Consider the following 9,431-nt stretch of genomic DNA (forward strand, 5'->3'; position numbering starts at 1 on the left):
CCCCGACTCACTGATCAGTTTCACCGGCTTCAGGACAGGACGGGCGGACAGAGACGCTGCAGCCACTGTATTGTATGAGTGTGCAGTTTTATGTGTGTTGAAGTGATGAAGCTGCCGTGACAATGTAATTTCCTGCAAAGGATTAATAAAGTATCATTCATTCATTCATTCATTCATGATGGTTATTGTGATTCTGAGCGAGCGTCTCGCGCACCCACGTCATCACATTTTCCGATGACGTCATGACGTGGCTCTGAATTGGCTCCACTTTGCTCTTGACTGGTGGAAAAGCAAACCGATTCTTCGTTGGCACCAGTTAAGCACCGGCTCTAGCACCAGCTCCGAACTAGCACCAGGTTCTTTCTGGTGGAAAAGGGGCAATTGACCATTTGCAGACAACAGCACTCCAGCATACTGTTATAGTTTGTTATCAGGTACAGCATGTACAGCTCATCCGTGCCAGCCAGGTAGATCCCACCTACAACAAATAAGAGAACAGCTATATAAGAAATATCACTTCTCATCCCTCCAATGCTGTTTGAATATAACAGCAAAACACAGTTTTCTACCAGACCCAATGGAGCCAGCAAGCAAAGCAGAGGTGAAGCTGATGAAAGATAAGAAGGATCAGCACCATCCACCAGCAGAGTCTCAGAAGAGAGGACAGTGGGCCAACAAAAGGGAATTTATTTTGGCAGTGGTTGGAGAAATTGTTGGTCTGGGTAAGGTCTGGAGATTTCCCTATCTGTGCTTCAAAAATGTAGGAGGTGAGTGTATAAAAGATAAAAGGCTCACTGTAAAAAAAAAAAAAAAAAGACTGGGAAAAGACTGGGAAAGACACTGCCATCATTTCAGTATTACTACAGTAAAGGTAGTTATTACAAGCGCAATAGATGTTGTGTAAACTTTCTTTTTTTTCCCTGACAAAATTCTCTCCATTAGGAGTTTTCTTGGTCCCATATCTCCTGTTCCTGTTAACCTGTGGAATCCCCATTTTCTTTTTGGAGGTTTCTTTGGGACAGGTAACCAATCAGGGTGGAATCACATGTTGGAAGAAAATATGTCCTTTCTTTAAAGGTACTCCTAGTTCAGCAGAATCTCCAGTATAACAGAATACAGTACACGTAGAACTTTCACACTGTAAATGATTATATATATATATATATATATATATATATATATAGGCTTCGGTGGTCTAGTGATTATGCTGTACACTGTGATGTATTATATTGTCATACTGGCTTGCGTCTTCATCTCTCTCTTTTTCTCCCCTGGTCCAACTGTAACAACACCTGGAACACAGGTAGGCCTACACACACACAGTATGTTGCTATTGTGTTATTACAATTCCTGAAACCTGGGTAACTGCATTGTAAAACTGATAAAAGAACAAGTTTGATCTTTTGCTCTGCATCTTATGCACCATGCACCATGGACTTGCAGTAGAACTGTACAGTCAACAGTGGCAACTGCCTAACAGTGTTGGTGGAAGGCATGAATAAATAAAAAGAAAAAAAATACAGCAGTTTTTTTCTTTTCTTTTCTTTTCTTTTCTTTTCTTTTTACAAAGCTGGCAAGAATTTTTGGCCAACATTTTAACAGAATGACCTTATCACTTTTACTCTTACTCTCCCACTTCAAGAGGACTGCATAAATCTTGGTCAGGATCATTCATCAAATGGACACATTTTGGGGGATCCAAAATCTTCAGTTAAAAAACTCTGGCAGTATGTATTTCTAACTACTCTATGACTGAAGAAATTATTTTACACCTTTCAGAACAACGATTCCCCTAACACACATTTCTATGTATTCAGGAGAAGGATCTTGGGTCTGTCTGGAGGAATTGAGGAGCTGGGTAGTATCCGTTGGGATATGGCTGGGTGTCTTCTACTAAGCTGGATTAGTTGCAATTTCTGTCTGGAATGGAGTCAAGTCTTCCGGAAAGGTGAGTTCATAACGTTCCCCTCTGCTCTGTTTGACTGGCTTTGTCCTTGTGTACCCTGGAGTGTCAGAATTTTCTTGAATTACATTATGTAGTATGTTCTGTCAATAATTGGCTGAAACTGGTTGTAACCTAACTGTAGTCTGGCTGCAGTACAATGCTGACACTGTCATGCTGCAGCACTGTCATGCCCCTGACTTGAAGTGAAATATGACTTCCTTAATTTAGTTACAGTGGTTCCTCGTTAATCACAGGACTTACGTTCTAAAAATAACCCGCAATAGGCGAAATCCGCGAAGTAGTCAGCTTTAATTTTTACAATTATTATAGATATTCTAAGTCTGTAAAACACCTCACTACACAATTTATACACTTTTCTCAGACAGGCATTAACATTTTCTCACTTTTCTCTCTTGTTTAAACACTCTCAAAGTTCAAACCTTTGCAAACTTACAGTACTTCAGAGTCACACTGCTAGCGATCGAAAATGTATGTAAATTTGGCAAGCTGAATGCATTCTGTACTGTACTGTACAGGAGACACGGCATGGAGGGGATTGATTGTCAATGGTCTACAGTCCCTTAGCCAATCGGGACGCAGAACACAATGCGCGGGCTCTCCCTTAGCCAATCAGGACACAGAACACAATGCGCTGTTAAAAAAAAAAAAAAAAAAAAAAAAAAAAAAAAAGCATGCAAAATTGCACTAAAAAAGTCTGCGAAACTGTGAGGCCGCGAAAGGTGAACTGTGTTATAGCGGGGGACAACTGTATTCCATATTGGTTTTCTCTATGTGATGATAGTAGCATTGCTAACCCGTGGTCTGACATTACCAGGAGCCGCAGATAGCATTCGGTTTTACCTCTTGTCTAATCCAAGCTGTCTTGCAGATCCTCAGGTGAGGCTAATGGGTGAATACAGTATTTCCCCAATTTATAGCCCGGGTGTTTAATACACAAAATCAACTTGGACCCCAGGTGTTTAAAAGAACCACGCAGCTGTACATACAAATATAGCGCAAACTGTCAAATTGGCGCGCTGTGAGTCGTTCCCTCTGACACTTCCGTTTTCTGTCAAAATAAGAATTAGTTGGTCATTTAAGATTAAGGTACTCCCTTTTTTTCTAATGTTAGCTAGCTCTCTTATTTTGACAGAAAACGGAAGTGCTGCACAGTTACTTTGTGGCTAACTGTTTACTTCTTGCAAAATAAGGTGAATAGCCTTATCTTGGGTTTACCTCAATATAATGCAAATCATCGCCCCGGCGGTTATTCGGGTAGGCGTTTAATACACAAAATGGGTGCAGACCCCAGGCGTTTAAAAGAACCAGGCGGCTATTTGAGGCCCAGAGATTAATTGGTGAAATACAGTAATTAGTAAACCACACCACCTACGGTAGAGCAACTAAGTTTCAAATAGATTTCAGATCTGCCATCACTGTTATGTAGCACCACCAGCCAGTCAAATTTAATCATCTTCCTAAAGGAAGATTCCTCTTGATTTTGAGGACCTGATAAACCTTTCTGTCTACCCACTGGGTGGTCTGTCATGAAATTTGGAAAGCACAGTCAGGCTACCCAGCAGAACAACCTTATCAAGTTAGTGACCCCATGATTTCTGCTCTAGAACCACCCTACTGCCAAAATGTGCAAACCTCATCCTCCCACTACTTGCATTCCCCCATTATGCAACAAGCCAGTGGGGCACCAGCATGCTTTTTCACCTTGATCTGTTGATCTTACTTGTTTACAAGCTAATGTTTCTTGTAAGGCCGTTTTTGCAGTCAATGCAAAGCAGCAAAGTTTGTATGATTCGTAGAAACGTGAGATGCAGTGGGACAGTGAACAACAGTGCTGTTGGAGTATGGTAATATGGGCTGTGATGATGAGGTCAAATATTTTGTTTTGTTTCTTGGATGGATTTGCCTTCTGCAGATCTGGTACTAGGATTTTGTAGAACAAAGCATTATCAACCCTGCACAAATACTTTACCTTACCATACCTTACCTTAAGTTGTTTTAACAAAGGCAAGAAGGCTGTCCATTCCCTTTAGTTTGATTTCTTTATGAAAACAGCAAAAAGACTCAGAGGACAGGGAGAAGTCAGGAAGAAGATGTTAGCAGGGCATGGTCCTGCATCAGTAAGAATACATAATGCCGGAATCATTCAGTGAACTATAGTATCAGGTAGTAGCCATGATGCCTCATCCCCAACTCTGGGCTGCATTCTTCTTCATTATGATCATTTTCCTTGGACTGGACAGTCAGGTAGGGGTTTAGGATTAAACTGTGGTAAATACATCCTGATAGGATGTAAGCTTGAGGAGCATTGTGTTTGATGCTCTTCAGTTATTTTTCTTTTGATGAGTACTGGGGCAAACAAATGAGCATGGACACTTTTTACCCACAGTTTGTGTATCTGGAAGGCATGATCACATCCATATCGGACATGTATCCCTCCTTCTTCTTGACTGGTTATCGACGTAAACTCCTTCTGCTGGCCGTCTGTGTGGGACGCTTCCTTGCTGGACTGTTGATGGTCACTGAGGTCAGTCAAATTCTTTTTTTATCATGTGTAATTTAAAGTAAGAATGAACCCCTTGATGTATTTATTTCTCTTGGTCTGTGGACTATGGATCTCTTAGTCTGTCCATCTGTCTGTCTCTTCCTCTCTCTCGCACTTGTAGGGTGGACTTTATATATTTCAGCTGTTTGACTACTACGCTTGCAGTGGAATGCCACTAATGTTTTTTGCCATTTTGGAACCTGTTTGTGTGGGATGGGTATATGGTGAGTTACAGAGTGTTGCAATAATTCATCTGTTTTAGGTATACAGATGATAACATACAAGACCATTTTAAATACTAGAGATGCATGTAGCCTTTATTTAGGTATCTACATTCATTACCACATTGATTTCACATGAGTGTTGCACTAATTTTACATTGCTGCATTTGACTGGTGTTATCAGTATTTATCAGTATTAATCACAGGCTTTGTGCATCTACATCTTTCTACGCATGCACACTGCAGGACGTAGCTATAAAATCAATCCTGCAACAAATTCTTGTCCAGGGTTAACTGGGTTAACATGAGCAGCACCAGACACCATGACTGGAAAAAAGACATCACCGTACTGGACACATCGTTTGACTGACAGGTGATCAGGTTGGGTTTCCAACCAAATGTGCCAATCTCCTTTGATCTGACATCAGTTGTGACGGGACAGTCGATATGGAAATAAATTTGCTGATTGAGATAGTAGCATTGAATAGTGGTTTTTGTCTGTATTTATTACAATGTTAATGTGCCTGACATTCTGGAAACCTGCCTGTGTGGTTTTGGTGACGTGTGCGCATTGTGCACCGGTCAGCCAAACTTCCACTACCCCAGCTGCGCTGACAGTAGACGTGGTTTCAGATTGCGAGCTTTGAGCGCACCTCGGCAAAACCTTTTGGCACGAAACTGTCACTACACCAAGCTGAATCTGTCAACACATCCCCCTGCTGCAATGCCACTCCCATCTCAGTGCACCTCAGTCTGCCAAACTACCAAACTGAGCATGCCTCAGGTTGCGCTGCTCGAAACCAGCTCTGCGGGGGGTTCGCCTCACTGTGCCACCCTGCGCTGTGCCGGGAAACTAGAGCCCTGAGAGTCAACTTCCTTCACAAAGTGTTGGGTTTGGATTGTAACACCTATTCTGAACTTGTCCCTGACAAACACACATAATAATAAAAAAAAAAAAAAAAAAAACTCAAATTAATACTGAAACTAATAAAAACTAAACTAAAACTAAACATTTTTAAGCAATAAAAACTGAACTGAAATTAGTAAACCCACTCTAGAAACTGAACTGAATTGAAAACAAAAATTAAAAATACAAACAAAATGAAAACGAATGAAAAATACAAAACTACGGTAACTCTGTGTTGGATGTTATGGAAGCGTATTGCTGCCACGCCAGGAAAAAAAAGTACCAGTATCAAGTTATTATGGGAAAAGTTTATTGCTATAAAAAGATGTTTTTCACGTTATAACAAGATACAACCTTATCACGTTATGATATGACATGACATGACATGACATGATAATATATATTGTTAAAACATGAAACTTATCGCGTTATAACGTGATAATATATATGGTTAAAATGTGAAACTTATCACATTATAACGTGATAATATATATTGTTAAAATGTGAAACTTTCATGTTATAACAGGATATTTCATATTGTTCTAACATGAAAAGTTTCACGGACAGATGACGATACTGTGATGATTATGCGTACATTCAGGAGGATTTTAAAATGCATGGGGCTGGACACAAGAATGAATGAGCCTCCTTTCTCACTGATCAGCTCAGGGGGCATGGCAGGCTCCATGGATACAAACTGCACCATCTAAGCTTTCATGTTTTAACAATATATAGTATCACGTTACAACGTGATAAGGTTGTATCTTGTTATAATGTGATAAGGTTGTATCTTGTAATAATGTGAAAAACATCTTGTTATAACAATGAACTTTTCACGTAATAACGTGATCTGGTACTTTTTTTTTTCTGGCATGGCAGCAATACACTTCGTAGGATGTGGCTGCTGCAACAAGTAAAAAGTAAATGTGCTCCAGACTTTTTTTTTTTTTTTTTTTTAAATAGAAAAGAAAATGGCCACCAGTAAAGTAACAAGGAGGCATGAGCAAGACAAGACTAATGGACTATAACTGAAACATGGTGATAACTGTTTCATCAAAGCTATTTAAAGACATGCCACGTATAAGTGCAGTGTGACTGCCTTCAGTTACTTGAAGTTGTTGTAATCACTTTTTGGGTTCAGCTGTTGGACGTTCAATCTGCCCTGTGTGTGTACTGGAGAGCGGCACTGCCAGCGAACTGGAGGTACATAAAGCTTCACAGAGAGATGAAATATTTAACAAGCACTTTTCACAGTGGCAAAAACTGGGAAAATAACTGAAAATAACTGGAATTAATATTTAACTCATCACTGGACTAGTTGTATGTATTTGGAAGCCCATTCCTGTGTTTTGTAAATGTAAATGTAAATACATAAACTGCTGTACATTGGTCATAAATTATTCAGCCATATGAACACCTCTATATAATTGTGGCATACCTTGTTGTGCATGTGTACTTCCCTCCAAAATTCTATTTACTATTCCTATTTTTTTCTTTTTTGTTTTTGCATGATATTTAAGTACCAGAAGAGTCCAATTCCTTGTATGCACATGCACACTTGGCCAATGAAGGTGCCGATTCTATGTGATTCTAATAAACAAAACTGAATTTCTGAAATGTTCATGTATTCATCATTTTAGCTTTGTCATTTCAGGGGGAGTGATCTGTGCTTCATCTAAAAAGCAATCATTCACTTGTGTTTTTATGTGTAACCCACACATAAGGAGATGTTAAACCATGACACACCAAGCTATGCTTTAACCAGGACATCTTCTTGCCAGGATGCATTTGATGGATATTTGACGTGACTTATTTTTGTGCCTTCAGAAAATGTTTTCTGAATACAGAGTACATGGAATACATGCTTTGAAGGCTGATGCCGCTATTATGAATATCTGACTCCAAGGTGCTGATCACTATTATGACAAAATTAAGGACATGATTAGCTACCGCCCTCGGCCCTACATGAAATATTCTTGGAAGTACATCACACTGGCTGCACAGTAAGTAAATATGGAGCATGAATACTTCTCTAAACCTGTGGACACTGGGGAGATAATGGTCTACAGATTCTGTTGTTGTAAAATAAAAGATACAAAGTCAATAAAAATGACTGTTTGTATATAAATAGGTGAATGTATATTGACCCATAATTACACAATTAATTTGGCTCTGGTTGTCATATTCTACTGCTAAATGAAAAGCTGCTTTTCCTTCATGTTTTCTGTCTCTTCTTTTTTCACAGGGCATATTGCTGTTCTCCCTGATCCAGTTCACCCCCCTGAGATACAACAACACCTACCAATACCCGAGTTGGGGCTACGCCATTGGAATATTCTTTACTCTCTCTTCAGCTCTCCTGGATCCTCTTTGGTTTCTCTACAGCGTGACTGTAACCCCGGGGACTCTGAGACAGGTAGTCTACATATTGAACAGCCTTCACACATCATATATCAGCACTGCAAGTGGGCTCTCATCAGCTCTTTTTTTAAAAGCTACAATCTGTTTTTTTTTTTTTTTTTTTTTTTTTTTTGTAAACAGAGGAGAGTCTGTAAAGTATTGCATTTTCTACATTATTATGACTGTGTCATTAAATATAGTATATGGTTTTAACTTATCATGAGTATGTACAGACATAATTATTAGTATTATGCCAACATATTTAACCTGTACAGAGTATGCAATTACAAAGAATATTAACTGTAATGTCAAAAAAATCAATACATGAAAACATCCTTGTTGGCACATAAAGTACAGAACTAACATTATGAGTTGAGATATTTTTTTCATTTCATTGGCACACAGTACAGAACTAACATTTCATAATGTTAGTTCTGTACTTTATGTGCCAACAAGGATGTTTTCATGTATGGATTTTTTAAGTGCTGTTATTATTATTTTGTTATTATGCTGTTAGATTATATGCCAAATCTGCAGTAAGATCCTAACTAATTTTTTATAAAAATATAAGCAAGGTAACATTAAATTCATAGAATTTGGCCAGGGCTGCATTTCACTGGTTGACTTTTGCTGATATGCCTGTCAGCAATGCTGTTAACCTGGTAACAGAACAACTTCTACTGGCTAACATGATTGTTAAGTTAGCACAGAAGCCAGATGCCTTGCAAAGTGTGAATTAGTAATCTTGTTAGAATTACTTGGGTACCCTGGGTAGGTGTGAGTGATCTTCGCCACATGCCACAGCACCCAAAGGAGCTGGGGGTCCACAATCAGAACTACCTTATCCACAGTAAGTGTCTTGCTATCTGATGAAGGATGACCAAGGATCAACTAGCACCTGGCTGTGTCTCCAGCATCTTCTCCCAAGAATACTGACATCATATTCTGAGAGGGACATGAGTCGGTTGTCTGATGGTAAAGGACACCCAGACTTAAGGGTCTTCAGTTTTTCTGGGAATGAGTCTCCTTGGGACTTTAACAGCAGGAGCCTCTTAGCATGTAGGCTGCTTCGCATGAAGTGTCAATGTCATTGTAAGCTGCCCTGTGTAAGGTCCTAACTGTTTGTGAAGATGTTTTGTCCATGTGAGGAACTTGCTAACATCTGGGAGCTGAGGAGACGGTGCGTAGGGAGAGGTTCAAATAAAGGTGGATTTCCTCAGCTCAGTGACATTGGGCTCCATCGTGGCAGAGGACATAGTTGGCCACTGCTCATCTGGTAGGTCGAGGAAGTCTGGCCTCTGTTCCAATGATGACGGTGTGCCATCTCTTCTAGGGTCAGTCCATGAGTTATGTCATCTGGTGTATTGTTTGTGTTGGAGTTGACATAGCGCCACC

General features: G+C 39.7%; 1 pseudogene; it reads left to right on the plus strand.

Moving 5' to 3' along the window:
• The first annotated feature begins 577 nt into the window (after positions 1–577).
• LOC115374866 (sodium- and chloride-dependent GABA transporter 3-like) lies at positions 578–8,906 on the plus strand (annotated as a pseudogene).
• The last annotated feature ends 525 nt before the right edge of the window (positions 8,907–9,431 follow it).

Source organism: Myripristis murdjan, chromosome 17, assembly GCF_902150065.1.
Source record: "Myripristis murdjan chromosome 17, fMyrMur1.1, whole genome shotgun sequence".
Classification (NCBI taxonomy): domain Eukaryota; kingdom Metazoa; phylum Chordata; class Actinopteri; order Holocentriformes; family Holocentridae; genus Myripristis; species Myripristis murdjan.